The sequence below is a fragment of the Cetorhinus maximus genome, chromosome 23, assembly GCF_964194155.1.
Source record: "Cetorhinus maximus chromosome 23, sCetMax3.hap1.1, whole genome shotgun sequence".
Lineage (NCBI taxonomy): Eukaryota > Metazoa > Chordata > Chondrichthyes > Lamniformes > Cetorhinidae > Cetorhinus > Cetorhinus maximus.
The window spans coordinates 55,583,976-55,602,396 of NC_135901.1; the positions used below are offsets into that span (position 1 = coordinate 55,583,976).

At 45.4% G+C, this 18,421-nt stretch overlaps 1 long non-coding RNA gene across 1 annotated transcript; it reads right to left on the bottom strand.

The window, feature by feature from the left end:
- Window positions 1-8,237: 8,237 nt before the first annotated feature.
- On the bottom strand, window positions 8,238-11,063 carry LOC144698356 (uncharacterized). The gene is made up of 2 exons (XR_013580510.1): window positions 10,707-11,063; window positions 8,238-8,918 (listed from the first exon to the last, which is right to left on the bottom strand). It is a non-coding gene; the product is annotated as an uncharacterized LOC144698356 (long non-coding RNA).
- Window positions 11,064-18,421: the final 7,358 nt, after the last annotated feature.

Sequence of the window (18,421 nt, forward strand, 5' to 3'; positions counted from 1 at the left end):
TCGGATCACAAGGAGTCGGTGTTAAGACCACTGTTTTCTTGATATATATTAAAGACCTAGACTTGTGTGTGCAGGGCAAAATTTGCAAACGAAGCCAAATTTTCAAGTTGCGTTTACGGTGAGGAGCATAGTGATAAACCTCAAGAAGACATAGACAGGATGAAGGAATGGGTAGACATGTAAACAGGTAGAATATAATTCAGAGAGGTGTGAAGTGATTTATTTTGGTAGGAAGGACGAGGAGAGACAAAATAAAATAAAGGGTACAATTGTAAAAGGGTGCTAGAGCAGCGTAATCTGGGGCTATATGTACACAAATCATTGAAGATGGCAGGGCAGACTAAGAAAGCAGTGAATAAAGCATGTGGAATCGGGAATAAAGTAGAAAATCAACAAGTTAGAATAAACCTGAATAAAACACTGGCTTAGCCCCAACTGCAGTATTGTGTCCAATTCTGAGCCCCTCACTTCAGGATGCATGTGAGGCATTCGAGAGTGTGCAAAAAAGATTCACGAGAGATGATGAACTTCAGTTAGGTGAAGTTGGGTTTGTTTTCCTTGGAAGGGGAACCGTTCTCTTGCATCTTTCCTGGGCCCTCTGACTTCAATTCCTTCTGAAATTGCAGCCATTTCTTGTTATTGATGTGGGTCATTAAGAAACAATGGACTCTTATGATGTCATCCAGTCCCAGTGCGATGATGTCATGAAGACTATTAAATACCAGCGGAGCCTTAGTGGTGAAAACAGTTTTGTTCGAGATGGCAGCAAGACTGATAGGTCAGCAAATGGAATTAATGGGAAAGAAAGTGAGGCAACTCATGAACATCAGGAATATTGTTGTGAATTACGAAGGTGAACAACGTGTACAGTATACATTCCCCGTCTCCCGACACGCGGCCCCCGTCTCCCGACACGGTGTCCCCTATCTTTAAGTCCTTCCAGTTTGGATAAAAGGTCACAGACCTGAAACATTCACTCCGTTTCCCTCTCCACAGAAGCTGTTTGACCTGCTGAGAGTTTCCAACATTTTCTGTTTTGAGGTCGGATTTCCAGCATCTGCAGTATCTTGTTTCAGGGTCACAGTGGATCAGTTTTCTCTGACTTATCGTTCCCTGTTCAAAGGTGAAAAAGGAGCTTTTACAGAATGAGACAATAACTGTCCCCCTGTTCGACATGAAACTAAACTCACTGTTAATTCCTCCTCAGTAACAATTGTAAGCACAAAGCTTCCAGCCGGGATTGAACCGGGGACTTTCTCATGTAAAGTAAAGGTGATAATCAGTGCACTAGGGAAATGAGTGTGAATCCCCCCCGGACAGAGGGGAACTGACCATCCATCTCTAGCTCTAATTCCCAAACAGAAAATGCTGCCAAGAATCAGCAAGTCAGGCTGAGTCTGTGGCCGCTCTCACAATGCCCGGCTGATTGACGGCAGGTCCGGACCAATAGGAAGAGGGGGCGGAAACGGAGGACCGAGCGGGAGCGGCTGGTCCTCCAACCAATCGGAGTGAATGAGGGGCGGGACCGGGCTGGGAGTGAAGCATGCGCAGTGTGAGTAATGGCGATGGAGAGACGCTTCTCGGACCCGTAATCGGTAAGGAAGAGAATAGTTGGGCGGAGGGAGCGGTCGATTGGGCGGGTGGGTGGAGCGGATTGAGAAACTTGTTGTGCAATCAGAAAACCCCAAAATTGAACTTTGCGGTCGCCCGCTTGCACGGAGCGGGGGCCGCAACCCCCATAAATCGGGCCCAGTTATCGGCCGCCATCTTTATTGGGGTCAATGTGCAGCAGGGCGCATGCGGGGCCGCCATCTTTGTAGGGGGCAAGGTTTTTAATGAGTGGGAGGAGCTTGTTTCCCATTGTTCAGAATGGAGACAATTTGTCCATCAAGTTGCAATACCCTTTGAGTCCCAATGTCTTATTGCTGAGGCAGAGCGGCGACAGGGAAAGAAGGAGAAGGAAGCAAATTCTGCTTCCCGAATTCTGCTACCTCGTGCCACGTCCTGCCCCCTATGTCCAAAGATCTGTGGGTCTTTTCAGTCCTATGAAGACCCAGGGCAGAAACCTGCGCCCCTGAGGAGACGCCATCCTGCCTTTGTGTTTCAGTGGGTTCTCTCTAACTCCCTTTTTCTTGTTTTAAATCAATTTCACAGGGGATTAGAAGGGGAAGATTTGCAGTCGGAAAACTCAAACCAAACATCACAACAGGATCTGATAGAATCGCCCAATTTATCGAGATCTGAATATCATCGGTTTATGGACATGGAAGGAAAAAGCACCGTTCACAGTGGGGAGAAACCGTACACATGTTCTGTGTGTGGACGAGGCTTCAGCCGATCATCAGACCCATCAAAACATAAATGCAGTCAAAATGGGGAGAAGCCATGGAAATGTGCAGATTGTAGGAAGGGATTCACTGATACAGTTCAGCTGGAAACTCAGCGGGACAGTCACACCAGGAAGAGGCTGTTCACCTGCTCAGATTGTGGGAAGAAATTTGTTAATTCATCCAACCTGCTTACACACCAACGAGTTCACATTGGGGAGAGACCGTTCACCTGCCCTGAGTGTGGGAAGGCGTTCATTAATTCATCCAATCTGCTGAGGCACCAGAGAGTTCACACGAGTGAGAGACCGTTCACTTGCTCCAAGTGTGGGAAAGGATTCACTCAGTCATCCAGCTTGGTGATGCACCAACGGGTTCACACTGGGGAAAAGCCGTTCACATGCTCCGAGTGTGGGAGGGGATTCACTGACTCATCCAACCTGCTGGCACACCAGCGTGTTCACACTGACGAGAGACCGTTCAGGTGCTCTCACTGTGGGACTGGGTTCAGGCGAGCATCTGAACTCACCATACACCAGCACACTCACACTGGGGAGAGGCCATTCACCTGTACGGAGTGTGGGAAGGGATTCACTGATTCATCCACCCTGCTGAGGCACCAGCGAATTCACACTGGGGAGAGACCGTTCACCTGTACACAGTGTGGGAAGGGATTCACTCAGTTATCCAGCCTGCTGAGACATGAACAAACTCACACTGAGGGGAGGCCATTCAGCTGCTCCGAGTGTGGGAAAGGATTCGCCCATTCAAACAACCTGGTGAGACACCAGCAGGTTCACACTGGGGAGAAGTTGTTCACCTGCTCTGAGTGTGGGAAGAGATTTGCTCAGTCATCCCACCTACAGACACATCAACGAATTCACACTGATGAGAGACCGTTTAAATGCCCAGACTGTGGGAAGTGCTTTAAAAGTTCCGGGGAACTGATGTCCCATCAACTTGTTCATACTGATGAGAGACCGTTCAGGTGCTCTCACTGCGGGACTGGGTTCAGGCGATCATCTCAACTCATTTTACATCAGCGAACTCACACTGGGGAGAGGCCGTTCACCTGCTCCGAGTGTGGGAAGGGATTCACTCAGTCATCCCACCTGCAGACACACAAGCGCACTCACACAGGGGAGAGGCACTTCACCTGCACCACGTGTGGGAAGGGATTCACTCAGTCATCCCACCTGCTGACACACCAGCGAGTTCACACTGGGGAGAGGCCATTCACCTGCTGCAAGTGTGGGAAGGGATTCACTCAGTCTGCTAACCTGCTGAAACACCAGCGAGTTCACAAATAACTGCAGTGATTGGATTTTGCTGTTAATCACAACCAGACTGAGCCATGTTCATTCGGGCCTGTTTCTGCTGATGTTAATAAACACCAGCCCTGTCATCGTGGTTCTCACTCTGAATAAAAATTAAATTAATCAGTTTTGTGTTAAACACACTGTTTTGAGTCTCTTTAATATCTCAAACACACGTTAATTCCTTTGAAGGGCTCTCCCTCTCCTTCAAATCTGCCATCATCGCTCTCTCCTCAATAAAACCAACCCTTGACCCCAATGTCCTTGTAAACTACCTCTCCATTTCTTTCCACCCTTCCCTCTACCAAACCCTTGTCACCATCCAAATCCATGCCCATCAGACTTGGAACTCTATGTTTCAATCCGTGCAATAAGATACCTGCCCCGTCACAGTATCGAAACAGCTCTTCTCAAAGTCACATATTACATCTGATGTGAATGTGACAAAGGTAAACTCTCCCTCACAGTCCTTCTCGGCCTGTCCGCAGTCTTTGACACCATTGACCAAACCATCCTCCTCCAATGCCTCTCCACTGGTGCCCTGCTGGGTGGGACTGCAAGCTCCTGATTCCTTTCTTATCGATCTCATTGTAACCAGAGAATCACCTACAGGAGCTGTGATTACCTGAGTTACATTTTCACAGACTGACTCACCCGGTAAGTGATCAGATGTCACTGAACTTTGATATAAAAATGTTACATTTTCACTCTCAGAGTGACCGTATCTTACAGACCAAGCCCTTCTTTCCAGATTAGCCCTTCTGGATAAGATCAACAGAGAAGCGTGAAGACGTTCCAGTTCACAACCCAAACTCATAGAGGTAAAAAATGTTTGCTAATTCATGTTAAAAAATAGAGCATAGCAGAACAATTTTGTGTTAATGTATGACAGACTTTACTGAAAAAGATTAATTACTGAACATTGGCCAACAGCTCCATTCTTGCAGGATGGAGATGGTAGGAGTTGGATATTAATCATTCTTATTTTGCAATCCCTATGTTAGCAGAAAATCACTAATTTATACAGACTCGCTCACACAGTCAGTGATCAGAACTCACTGGACTGTGACAAGCTGTGTTTACCTGAGTTATATTTATACAGGCTCACTCACTCAGTAAGCGATCAGGTCTCACTGAACTATGACACAATCATATTCTAATCACTCTCACACAGACTGTATCTTGCAGGCCAAGTTATTCTACCCTCATCAGCCCTTCTGCACAAGATTGACACACAACAAGATCACAGTGCTACAAACATTCGGAACTTCTTGTTAGAATGTAAACTGGGAGAACAATGGTCTATTGGTCTCTTACAGACATAGAGATAGAGATTGACAGTCAGGATTAACCAACAATTTTTACCACATCACACAATTGGTATGACGCAGAAGGAGGCCATTTGGTCCATCGTGTTTGCACTGGCTCTCCCAAAGAGCAACTCACCTAGTCCCATTCTCCCACCTTACCCTTTACGTCCTCCCGTTTCTGATAACAGTCTAATTCCTTCCTGAAAGCTTCAGTTGAACCTGCCTCCGCCACACTCTCAACCTGTGCATTCCAAAATTTAATTGCAATGCTGCATAAGAAGTTTCTCCACATATCGCTTTTGCTTCTTTGAATAACTTCTTTAAATCTGTGCCCTCTCGTTCTTGATCCTTTCACGAGTCAGAACAGTTTCTTCCTATAGACTCTGTCCAGACGCCTCATGATTCTGAATGCCTCCATCAAATCTCCTCTGAGCATCTTTTCTCTCATGCCACCATGCTAACCTTTCCAATCTATCTTCATAACTCAAGTTTCTCAACTCTGGAACCATTCACGTAAATCTCTTCTATACTCTCTCCAATGCCTTCACATCCTTCCTAAAATTCAGTGTCGAGAACTGTAAGCAATAATCCAGCTGAGGTCTAACTAGTGTCTTATACAAGCTCAGCATAACCTCCTTGCTCTTGTACTCTGTGCCCCTATTCAAAAAATCCAGGAAACTGTATCACTTATTAACCATTCTCTCAACCTGCCCTGCCACAATGACTTAGGCACATATACACACAGGTCCCTCAGCTCCTGCACCCCCCTTTAGAGTTGTACCCCCTAATTTATACTGTCTTCCTGCCAAAACTTATCGTCTCACATTTCTCTGGATTGAACTTCAGCTGCCACCTCTCCACCCATTCCACCAGCTTGTCTATGAACTTTTGAAGTTCTACAATATCCTCCTCACAGTTTGTGATTTTTCTGAGTTTTGTATTATCCACAGATTTTGAAATGTTGCCTTTGCCCCAAGATCTAGGTCATTAATGTATGGCAGGAAAAGCAATGGTCCCATAACCATACCGCTGTGGAACTCCATTATAAACCTTCCTCCAGTGCAAAAAATATCCACTAACTGCTACTCTCTGTTTCCTGTTATGCAGCCAATTCCGTATCCATGTTTCTACTGTCCCTTTTGTAACCTGAGCTTTAACTTTTCTCACAAATCTTTTGTGCAGTACTTAAACAAACGCCTTTTGGAAGTCCATGTACACCATAGTGACAGCATTGCCCTCATGAACCTTCTCTGTTACCTCTTCAAGAAACTCCATCAAATTAGTTAAACATGATTTTCCTTTAAGAAATCCATGCTGGCTTTCCATAATCAACCTGCATTTGTCAATGTGATGATTAACTTTGTCCAGAATTATTGTTTCTAGGAGTTAACCAAATTGGTCTGTAGTCGCTGGGCATATCTTTACGCCCTTTTTTGATCAAGAGTGTAAAGTTTGCAATCTTTAGTCCTTGGGGTCTACCCTTGAGTCTACAGAAGACTGAAAAATTATGTCCAGTTCCTCCGCAATTTCAACTCACATCTTGCAGTATCCATGGATGCATCACATCTGGTCCTGGCGACTTAACAACTTTAAGTACAGATAGGATATTCAATACTTCCTCTTTCCCGCTTTTAAACCCATCTAGTGTCCAAATTACTTCACATTTTTACCATGGTCTGGGTAGCATCTTCTTCCTTGCTAAAGACAGGTGCAAAGTATTCATTTAATACCTCAGCTATATGTCTGCCCCCTTGTGTAAATTCCCTTTTTGCCCCATATCAACCCTGGTCTGAAGCTTTGGAGCTCGAACATGGTATTTATTATTCTTCAGCCCCTATGCTAACAGAAACCCTACCCTCAATTCCCCGGGTTCAGACAAAGATTAACTGAGACACTGTTTCTAATGGCGGCCGAAATTACCCACAATCCGGTGCGCCTCAGAAACCGCTCTATCTGGTGCGGGTTGTCCGGGTGAACGGCGCATGCTCGGAGTCTCCCGCTCTCTGCTTGAGGTTGGTGCCGGAGAGAAGCCGGAAACAAGTGGAGAATGTTCATTGGTTCAGATTCGGCTCTGGGGCCGCCCTCGGGATTTGTAAACCCCGCCCCCCGACACTGACCTCTCACCTGACAGCTCCCAATGCCCGGCTGATTGATGGCAGCTGCGGACCAATAGGAAGAGGGGTCGGGGCAGGATAGTCGAGTAGGAGAGGCTGGTCCTCCAACCAATCGGAGTGAATGAGGGGCGGTGCTGAGCCCGGCTCTCCCTCATTGGCTGAAACTCTGCATCATTCTGAAAGCTAATTTCTCTCAAACTCCAGAAGAAAGCTGGACCTTTCTTTTTGTGACTTTAAACAGATGAAACTCTGTGGATGTGGAGTAGACATTTCAACATTTGTTACTGAAATGTGCGGACATGATGAAACAATACACACACAATTCAAGGGCTGACTTCAGGGCATGAATGCAGACATGGAATGACACCATTAGAACAAGAAGGTTCCCTAGTTTCAATAAATGGTTTGGACAGTTTAGGGAGAAGGTTAATGCTGTTAATCATTCAGAACAATAGACGGAAATCAAGGCCTGTGAGAGAGGGGCCCACCGCAGACAGGTCGAGAAAGACCAGAATGGAAAGTTTACCTTTGTCACAGTCATATAGCTTTCAAAATAACTGTTCTGGAATTATGGCGGGGCAGAAACCTGATTGGAGAAATTCAAACCTGGAGTTCAGAGAAAGATGGACATGGATTTGGGAGATTACAAAATGTTTAAGTATTTTTCAAAGGAAATTGAGACAGGGAATGAGGCGGCAGCATGCAAAGATGCAGAAGTGAAGAGTTTGTTATTTTAACGACAGTGGTAATGATGGAAGATTTAAAGGAGAGCGGGACAGTACTTGAAAAGAGAGAACTGTTGTGAATGTCAGTAGGCATGGGGAGGTTGTTTGGTCAATAGTTTAGTGGGAATAGGGTCGATGGAGCAGGTTGTGCACAGAGAGAGCACTGAGAGGGCATAAGGGGAGACAGGAGAGAAACCCGTGAAAAATGTGTGTTCAGGGCTTGGGCAAGTGGGATCTTCAGACACAGTTTGTCCCGTTGGGCCAGTGGAAGGGAGGGAAGCAGCAGAGGCAGCTGATCGGATTGTCTCAATCTTAGAAACAAAGAAGCTCCATGAGATCCTCACATTGTTGCTGGAGGTGAGGATGGAGGAGACAAGCGAGAGGGAGAGCCCTTCAAAAGGAACAAACTTGTGTTAAAGATATTAAAAAGACTCAACACACTGTGTTTAACGCAAAGCTGATTTATTTGAATTTTATCCAGAATCTGTAACTGGGCTGGAGTTTATTAACATCAGCAGAAACACACTCCAATGAATATGCTTCAGACAACAATATCATTAGGAACTAAATCCAACCCAAGCAGTTACTTGTGAACTCGCTGGTGTCTCAGCAGGTGGGATGACCGAATGAATCCCTTCCCATACTCAAAACAGGTGAACGGCCACCCCTGACTTTGAACTCACTGGTGTTTCAGTAGGTTGGATGAATCAGCAAACCCCTTTTTACACACAGTGCTGGTAAACGGCCTCTCCCCAGTGTGAACTCACTGGTGTGTCTGCAGATGGGATGACTGAGTGAATCCCTTCCCACACTCAGAGCAGGTGAACAGCCTCTCTCCAATGTGAGTGCTTCAATGAATTTCCAGCTGGGATGGGTAACTGAATCCCTTCCCACAGTTCCCACATTTCCATGGATTCTCTCCAGTGTGACTGTGGCTGAGGTTCGACAGGTCATTTGTTCGGCTGCAGCCTCGTCCACACACAGAGCATGTATACGGTTTCTCCCCACTGTGAACAAGGCTTTTAACTTCCATGTTCAAAATTCGATGATATGTGGGTTACGATAAATTGGGCGACACCATCAGATCCTGATGTGATGTTAGGTTTGAGATTCCGGACTGCAAGCCCTGTGAAAGTAGTTTAAAACAGGCCAAAGGGAGTGAGAGAGAATCCATAAAAACACAAAGGCAGGTTACGAAATTGAGCTGAATGAATCTGGTCATTTTTGGGACTGGCATGAGGAAAAAGTGACAATGAAAGCTTTCAGACACAATGGATTCATCAATACCTATTAGGAAAGGGAACCCAACGACTGGACAGGGCCTATACAAAACTCCAAAATCTAGGGGAGGAAAGAGAGGGAGATGGGAGAGCCAGGGCGTGAAGGAGAGGGATGTTACACATCTGCAACTCTACCAGAGCTTTGGCAGAATCTCCCAAACCCGCAACCTCTACCAGCTAGAAGGACCAGGGTAGCAGGTGTCTGTGAACATAATCACCTCCGAGTCACACACGGTCCTGACTTGACTGACATTTAGTACTGGATGAACAGAAATTTCCTCCATTTAAATATTGGGAAGACTGAAGCCATTGTCTTCAGTCCCAGCTACAATCTCCACTCACTAACCATCAATGCCATCCATCTCTCTGACAAATTTGAGACTGAACCAGACTATTCAACAATCAATTTTAGATCGTGAACTCACTCCTCCATCCCCACCCCCTTTCCGATCCCTCTTATATTTTCCAATAATTTATATAGATTTTTCCTTTCCCACCTATTTCCATTATTTTGAAATGTATTTCCATCCATTGTTTTATCTCTACCTTTTAGACTATTTCGATCCCTTCCCGTCACCCCACCCCACCCCCCCGAGGGCATATCTGTACCTTGCTTGTCCTGTTTTCTACCATTAATTAGCACATTCCTTAGATAATATCGCCACCTTCAACATCTCTTTGTCCTTTTGTCTATGACATCTTTTGGAAATCTTCATCTATCACTGGCCCTCTATCCAGCTCTACCTGTCCCACTCCAGCCCCCACCCTCCGCCCCATTAAACCAGCTTATATTTCACCTCTTTTCTATTTTTACTTAGTTCTTTTGAAGAGTCATACAGACTCAAAACGTTAACTGTGTTCCTCTCCGCAGATGCTGCCAGACCTGCTGAGTTTTTCCAGGTATTTTTATTTTTGTTTCAGACTATTCACTATCTTGGTGTCATATTTCGCCCCAAGCTGAGCCTCTATTTGCACCTCAGTAACTTTGCCAAACTTCACAACTGCCTCAGCTCATCTGCTGCTAAAACTCATCCTTTTCCTTGTTCCCGCTAAACTGGACTATTACTAGCTACCCACATAAAGATGGGGTCATTTAAAACTCCGCTTCCCTTATCCTTACTCGCACTAAGACTCGTTCATCCAACACCCCTGTGTTCACTAAGCTACATCGGCTTCTCGTTAGGCAGCTCCACAATGTTCAAATTCTCATCCTTGTTCTAAAATCCTTCCGTGGCCTCACCCTCACTATCTCTATAATATCCTCCAATCTACATCCCGCCAAAAAAACTGGAGTCATTTAATTCAGGCCTTCTGAGGATCCCTGATTTCAATTGATCCACCATTGGTGACCGAGCCTTCAGCTGCCCAGGCCAAAAACTCTGAAATATTCTCCTTAGACCTCTCTGCCTCCCTCTCATCCTTTAAGACACTCCATATAACCTACTTCTTTGACCAAGCCTCTGATCATCTGCCCTTATGCCTGCTTATGTGACTTAGTGTTAAATATTGCAACATAATATTCCTGTGAAACACATTGGAAGGTTTTATTCTATCCAGGGTGCTACATAAATACAACTTGTCCTTGATGATTTGGATATATATCATCGCTGAGTGGAAACCCTGTAACTCCTTACCAAACAGCATTGTGGGAGCACCTTCACCACAGTGACTGCAGCGGTTCAGGAAGAAGGCCCACCAACACCTGACCAACAAACAACTGGGGATTGACAATATCTGCTGGTCTTGTTAGTGACGCCCAAATACCAAGAATGGAGTTAACAAAAAACCTCGGTTGTTTCTCTCTCCACAGTTGCTGTCAGACCAGGTGAGTTTTTTTTTCCAGCATTTTCTGTTTTGATTTCAGACTTCCAGCATCCCCAATATTTTGCTTTTATCCGAATTGGTCTGCCTGTGTTTCTAAACTCAATCCTGTAAAACAATGAAACAAAAGCAAAACTCTACAATGTTGGATCTGAAATGAAAATATAAAAGACTTCAAATATTCAGCTGGTCAGGCAGCATAAACCGATTAAGAAACAGAGTTAGGGTCTCAGGTCACTGACTTGCCTTCAGACTGCACGAAAACGCTCAGCGGCAGCCGATAAGTAATGGCGGCCAAGGTTCCCACAATGCTATGGGCCCAGAAACCGCTCTATCTAAAAGTTGTTTATTATCTTATCTAAGGTCGGTTGACGCAATCTGCGGGTGGTAACAATGGCGCATTGAGAGGTAAGGAGGTGAAGAACTGCAGCAAATTACAGGAATACTTAAACGGACTTGCAGACTACACGAAGAAATGGAAAATTAAATTCAAAATAGTGAAATGAAGGAGGGTTGGGTTCCTGCAGATGGAGATAGACCGTATTCGATCCCGAGGTGCATTCAGGGTAGGATGACCCGCCATTATTATAGAAGAATTATGCCGCGTTTCTGCGCTTGCGCACCCACAACAATGCCGAAACTAACAAAATAAAGCCCAGCTCTGAAGAAGAGTCATACGGACACGAAACGTTAACTCTGCCTTTCTCTCCACAGATGCTGCTAGATTTGCTGAGTTTTTCCAACATTTTCTGCTTTTGTTGCCGAGACTAACAACCTCCCCGCATCCAAAATCACTGGAACCTGCAGCCTGGAACTGGGAGTTGGAGAAGCGGGAAGAATGAGGAGAAACAATATAATCTGACACTCACAACAACCTCCAATCCACCTCCATTCCCGGGATAGTGAGACAGAGTTTAGAAACACTCACCAACACGACTCCAGTGAAACATCCACGAGGAAAGGGGGAGCAGTGACTGTGCCTGCTCTGATATAGCCCCAGACCTGTCACTCAAACCCCCAACTCCGCCCAGTTCACAGCACAACCTATCAGCTTGCAGCTTCCTGCACTTTGACCCCGCCCGGCTCAGGTGTGGGACAGTCCAAGGTGATTCGTTTGTGTCACCAGGAGAGTGGGGGAGGGGTGACCTCCCGCCCTGTGCTTTCTCCAAAATGAATTCTTCCTCCTCTCCCCCAGGGCTCTCTAAACACTGCATGCAGGTGGCTGATGGACTATAGGGGTCCTCACTGACCTGCACAGATACATTATCCTGCACCTCCCACCACCCCCATTCACCATATGAACAAGTTGCTTTTCTTTCTTCTGCTCCCCCTTTGCGAAAACATCTTGATTCAAACAAGTTTTGTTTAAGACTTGTTTAATCTTGTTTAATTGCAGGGCTATGGGGCAAAGGCAGGGACGTGGCATTAGGTAAATTGTTCCTTCAGGGGGCTAACGCAGACCAACTGAGCGACCCCCCTTTTGAGCTACAACCATTCTATGGTTCTCTGATGTGTCTATTCCGTTGCTCCATTCCCAGTGATTCCCACCTTTTGCTATTGTCCCTGGCGCCCTGTTTAACCAAGTAATTCCTCCCCTTTCCCCTGCTCACCCTGTGCAGTGTGTGTCAGACTTCCTCTGGACACCTCCCCCCACCACCATCCCGGCCCCTTTAACCATCAGCAGCTTTCTGCTTTTAGTTTAAATTTACAGTATTGCAGGATTTAGCTTCAAACTCGCCTTCGCTGACTGCAGCTAATCTGATAATGTTTGCCCCTCACACCAGGGTAGTTTATTTTGTATAAAGTCAGACCAAAAATTCAGTGACTGTCCTCAAGTTTCTTCTTTTGATGCTCACAGGACCCAAATATAAAACAGCGAACGTTCTCCCCCTAGACTGAATATAAAAGAGTGAACATTCTCCCCACAGACCCAAATATAAAGTAAAGTAGTGAGACTGGAGTGTCATGAGGCAGAGGCATTTGTTGTCGATGTGACAAATTAATTTGGGACAATCTCTGCCTTTACAAACTCTCACAGTCTACAATCCCGTCATGAAACTGAGAATGCTGGAAATCCTCAGCAGATTTGCATCTGTGGAGAGAGAAACAGAGTTACCGTGACAACTCTGTGACCTTTCATCTGAACTGCAAATGGATAGAAATGTAACAGTTCATTACCAAGTCAAAAAGAGACACTTTACAGACTTGGAGAATCAAAATTGTGTTCAACAATTTTCTATCATATTCTCTGCCCCCATTTTGTTTTTTGTTTCTTTGCGTCCTTGTTTTCCTTTCTCATTTCTCTTATTTTCTTTACTTTGCTATCAGACAGTTGTGATGGTGCAATTCGCGCCTCATATCGACACATCTTTTGTGTTTTCACTTGTCCCATTACCACTCCCTTTGACCTTGCTTCATGAAACCAAATCTCTCTCGCCCTGCAGCCTTTCAGAGACCGTTCCTTCTGTCCTCCCCACCTCCCCGCTTTCACTGGCTCACAGACCTGAAACGTCAATTCTGTTTCTCTCTCCAGAGGTTCTTCCAGACATGCTGAGTGTTTCCAGTTTTAACTGTTTTCATTTCATATTTGAAGCATTCAGTATTGTTCATTTCTCCATTCCAAGCACTCTGGCTGAGATTTATTAATAATTAAATTCATTTATTCATACTTTTAGTGTTATATGTCTTGAAATCTGATTAATTATTGAGCTATTTATCAGTGTCTTCAAATGTAGTTACAATTTCATCACTTCTCTCTTTTTCCTCACACTTCCTCTCACTAATATTAAATCCATACTAATCTTAAATGGAAGGATCACCCCAGCACCGACAGACCAGTCAGTTTAACCTCGACATGGGAAAGCATTTAGAAGCGGCAATTCAGGCCAAAATTAAGTCATTTGTGCAATTGTGGGTTAATTAAAGTGAGCACGGATTTGTTCAGGACAAATCGTGTTGAACGATATTGCTTGAGTTTTATTGATGAGACAACAGAGAATGTGATTGAGGATAACACAATTGAGGTGCACATGAACTTCTAAAAGGCATTTGAGACAGTACCAAGTAACAGGCTTGTCAATAAAGTTAAAGACCATGGGGCAGAGGCAGCATTGGCTGTGTGACAGGAAACAACATGCATGGAGAATGATTGTTTTTTCAGATTGAGGAAAAATAGACACTGGGATCACAATGAGTCAGTGTTAAGACCACTGATTTCTTGATATATGTTAATGACCTAGACTTGTGTGTTCAGGGCAAAATTTCAAAATTTGAAAACGGAACCAAATTTTCAAGTTGTGTTTACAGTAGGGAGGATAATGAGAAACTTCAAGAGGACATAGAGAAGATGGTGGAATAGGCAGACAGGTGCCAATAAAATTTAATTCAGAGAGGTGTGACGTGATTCATTTTGGGAGGAAGAACGAGGAGAGACAATAGAAAATAAAGGATACAAGTGTAAAATGGTGCAGGAGCAGTTCAACCTGGGGCTTTATGTGCACAAATCATTGATGGTAACAGGGCAGGCTGAGAAAGCAGTGAATAAAGCACGTGGAATCCTGGGCTTCATGAATAGAGGAATTAAGTACAAAAACAACCAAGTTAGAAGAAACTTGAATAAAACACTGGCTTGGCCCCAGGTATAGTATTGTGTCCAATTCTGAGCACCTCACCACAGGAAGAATGTGAGGCATTAGAGAGTGTGCAGAAAATATTCACGAGAGATGAGGAACTTCAGTTAGGTTAGGTGAAGTTGGGTTTGTTTTCCTTGGAAGGGGAACCGTTCTCTTGCATATTTTCTGGACCTTCTGTCTTCACTTCCTTCTGAAATTGTAGCCATTCAGTGGCGGGGGTGTTAAAAACTTTCTTTCATGGCATTTGGGCAAGGCCAGCATTTGTTGCCCATCCCCAACTGCCCTTGAAGCAAGTGGCTTGGCACACCATTCAGAGGGCCATTCAGAGTCAAACACATTTCGGTGGATTTGGAGTCACATGTAGGCCAGACCATGTAAGGATGGCAGATTTCATTCCCTAAAAGGCATTAGTGAACCAGATGGGTTTTTTAAAATGATAATCGACCATGGTTTCATTGTCACCGTTACTGAGCCGAGCTTTCAATTCCAGATTTTTTAATTGAATTTAACTTGAACCAGCTGCAGTGGCGGGACTTGAACCCAAGTCCCTCGAGTTTTAGCTGGCCTTCCAGAATACTGGTTTAGTGAAATCGATGCCACCGTCTCCCCCAATACATATATATTTTTAATTATTTTGTAAATAGTTTAATATTTGTCAGTATTTTGTTTCATGTGGCTTCTAATATGAGTTTCAGACAGTTCTGTGCCAAGTGGACGAGGTGTTTAAAGGTCATTAATTTCCCTCTTTGCATGTTAATGTTCATTAAAGACACAGAGAATAATGTCCTCCTCATTCAGTATTAATGACACTTAAATCTTTTGGGTGAACAGGTGGTCTATACATTCAGGTTATTGTATAATTTGATTGCTAATTTTATTGAGTGCCCAAAATTTTAATTTGCTGACCCAATCTCCACATTGTTGCATAAAATGACTATTTCTCATTGGGCAGGCAATGGCGATGCGTTTTCCCAGCATAACCCGCGGTGGTGAATGTCTCCTATCCACACCACAAGCGAGCGGTGCGCAGGCTCAGTGCCGGACAGTGTTTGGAGCGCGCGCATTGTCAGTGACGGCGAGGGGGCGAGAAGCGCCTCAGTCTCATCTGCAGCCGGTGAGGATTTGGATATGCGACGGGAGCAATAGAGCCGGCGGCTGGTTGGGGAAGGTTTCTAAACACCCGGTGAAGGCCTCAAACCCCGAACAGAGACCTGCAGGTCCTGAGCTTGCAGCTCCGGGGCTTTTAACCGAGACGAGACCCAGATTAACGGCCGCCATCTTGTTTCGGCGGGGATTAGAGCGCATGCGCATATATCTTGATGACGCCACAGTGGGCGGGGCTTCGGCGTGCCTGTTCCCAACCGGGTCCAAGTGCCCGGAAAATTAACTACCTGGGCAACAGGTTTTTCAACAGCTTTACCCACTTTCAGGCTGCAGGTGATGTTTGAAGCGTAGAGGAGTCCACGGGCCTTGTTTCTATTCGGGCGGAGAGGTTGCAGCCCCTGTATAGTTACCTGAAGGGGATGATCCTCAACCTTTGGTGTCACTGCTGTCCCATTCTCTGAATCTTTGTCTGACCAGTGTGGAGGGGGAGTGGGTAAGTCAGAGAATCTTCTCCTGACACTGTTCATGGGCCCGGTTAAAACAGAAATTTGCAGATCCAGGATGGGTGACACACCTGGGGGTGGTCACACTGGCTGCCAACCTCTCTTCCATGGTCTTGTCCGTGCCCGGGTGTCCCTGGAAAGGGAACACGCGGTGTCCACTGGTACACTTGATACCTCCCACATCCAGTAGGCACCTCAGGGTACAGAGTGTCTCATAGACACTTGAAACAACATTCTGGTTTAGTTAGGGAGGTTCCCTTTGCTTTTGTTGGGACTTTGTTGCTGATTTGAGCTTCTTTTAGTTTGATTGGACCACATGTTTGGGGAAAGAATGTCCCAAAGAAACTTGAATTGTCTGTTTTGAATTTCTATCCTGTACTTACAGTGATGGTTTTTGTAAACTCCTTTTACAGGGGAGAAGAGGGAGATGATTTGCATCCAAACCAAACCAAACATCACATCAAGATCTGACCGCGTCACTCGATTCATCAAGACCTGAATATCATCAGACATTGACTGTGAAAGTAGATATATTTGTCTGTTCTGTCTGTGGGTAAAGATTTGAAACATCAGTGTGACTGGAAAAATACTGAGACACACACACACACACCGGAGTGAGAGTGTTCCAGTGAACTGAATGTAGAACGTGTTTTAACCTGTTACACCACCTGAAACAAAGATTTCACCATGCACAGCAGGAAGAAACTGTGCAAGTGTACTGTGTGTGGACAAGAACTCAACTGATTATCCAACCTGGAGAGGCACAGGAACATCGACACCATGGAGAAACCGTGGAACTGTGGGGACTGTGGGAAGGAATTCAGATCCCCTTCTGAGCTGGAAACTCATCGACGCATTCACACTGGGGAGAGACCGTTTATCTGTTCTGAGTGTGGGAAGGGATTCACTCGACTAACTAACCTCACTTCACACCAACTTGTTCACTCAGACATGAGACCTTTTGAATGTAGCGACTGTGAGAAGAGCTTTAAAAGCAAAAAGAATCTGCTAATACACCAGCGAGTTCACACTGGGGAGAGGCCGTTCACCTGCTTTGACTGCGGGAAGGGATTCGCTCAGTTATCCAACCTGCTGCGACACCAGAGAGTTCACACTGGAGAGAGGCCGTTCACCTGCTCCAAGTGTGGGAAGGGATTCACTCAGTTAAGTACCCTCATTTCACATCAACTTGTTCACTCTGGCATGAGACCTTTTAAATGTTCTGACTGTGAAAATTGCTTTAAAAGCAGAAAGATTCTGTTGATACATCAGAGAATTCACACTGGGGAGAAACCATTCACCTGCTCCAAGTGTGGGAAGGGATTCACTCAACTAACCCAGCTCACTTCACATCAGCGTGTTCACTCTGAAAAGAGACCTTTTAGATGTTCTGACTGTGTGAAAAGCTATAAAAGCAAAGTGGATCTGCTGACACACCAGCGAGTTCACACTGGAGCAAGGCCATTCACGTGTTCCATGTGTGGGAAGGGATTCATTCACCCATCCCTCCGGCTGAAACACCAGCGAGTTCACACTGGAGAGAGGCCGTTCACCTGCTCCGTGTGTGGGAAGGGATTCAGTCATTCATCCACCCTGCAGACACACCAGTGTATTCACAAGTGACTGCAGGGGTTGGATTCTGCTGTTAATCACATCCAGGACTGAACCATGTTCATTCTGACAGTTGGGGTTTGTTTTTGCTGATGTTAATAATCCCGGTAACTGGGCTGGAGTTTAATATTCTGGATAAAGGTTAAATAAATCAGCTTAGTGTCCAATACACAGTGCTCGAGTCCATGATTTCTCTAAGAAAAGAGGAGACTGACTGATGTTCTGTTAATGACTTTTCTGGCTTTGGTCCTTCTCTCCTTTGTGAATGGAAGATGTACATTTATATCGCACCTTTCACAGCTTCAGGATGTTCCAAAGTGCTTTACAGGCAGTGAAGTCTTTTTGAAGTGTAGTCCCTGTGTAATGTGGGAAATGCATGTCGGACCAGCCGTGAGCTTGGTCCAAACCATGGAGTCCCTCATCTTGCAGGAAATCCACCCCAGCCACAAGGACGAGGTTTTGATGGCACCGCCCTGGGTGTCTCAATGGGATCCACGAGGTCGCTGGACATAACACGTCACCCAACAGTGATTAATCCCAAACAGCAGACCCCCAACAAGGGACTGGTGAGGAGTTTACCCTCTCACAGACCACAATGGGACTAGCGAAGAGTTCGTGTCTCATGGTTTTGATCCCTGGAAAAGCAAAAATGAGCCGTGCGAGGCCATGAAGACCCCG